Source organism: Ctenocephalides felis, unplaced genomic scaffold (genome assembly GCF_003426905.1).
Source record: "Ctenocephalides felis isolate EL2017-DRISC unplaced genomic scaffold, ASM342690v1 CF-g0.4_SCAFFOLD_00845, whole genome shotgun sequence".
In the NCBI taxonomy this organism is placed as follows: domain Eukaryota; kingdom Metazoa; phylum Arthropoda; class Insecta; order Siphonaptera; family Pulicidae; genus Ctenocephalides; species Ctenocephalides felis.
In genome coordinates this window covers 569064-569679 of record NW_020536999.1, presented here as the reverse complement: position 1 = coordinate 569679, position 616 = coordinate 569064, and positions in this window count along the sequence as shown.

Genomic DNA, 616 nt, shown 5'->3' with positions numbered 1-616 from the left:
CTGAATCATAACCGTAAATAAAATTATTAGTGCCACAGTCAAAAACAATGACACAATTACTACCAAGTTTTCTAGAATTAAAACAATTTGTTAAATTATGAATTAATCTACTTTGAAAGTTCATGCTTTGAAAAAATGTACCAATGTCTCCTGGCAAGTTTCATTTAAAATTCGCACATTTAATCAAGATTATAAATTAGATAAAAAAGATAAAAAACATTAATTATTGAAAATTAATTAAATCTCTCCTACTAATTTAAAATTTTACTCTTCTTTAAAAAAATATTATAAAGTAAATTGGCGAGTGCAACAAAAGTCAGGATTGTAAAAAAAAGTATTGTAGAATTGTTCATTATAATATAAATCAAAAATATAATAGAACAATCAATAATTTCACTGTTAATAAAAAAATATATTAATACTAGACTGGGATAACCATTGGGTTGCACTTTGATTATATCAACAGTACAACAAAACAACGAATTTTGTAACTCCACCACGGTTCGTAGGCCTATGACAGGTTTAGGATGTTATTCAAGATTACTACACAAAGTTTTATAAAAAACGGCTAAAAAACTAACAATTACGAAAAAATTTTTACAATGCTTTTCTGAAA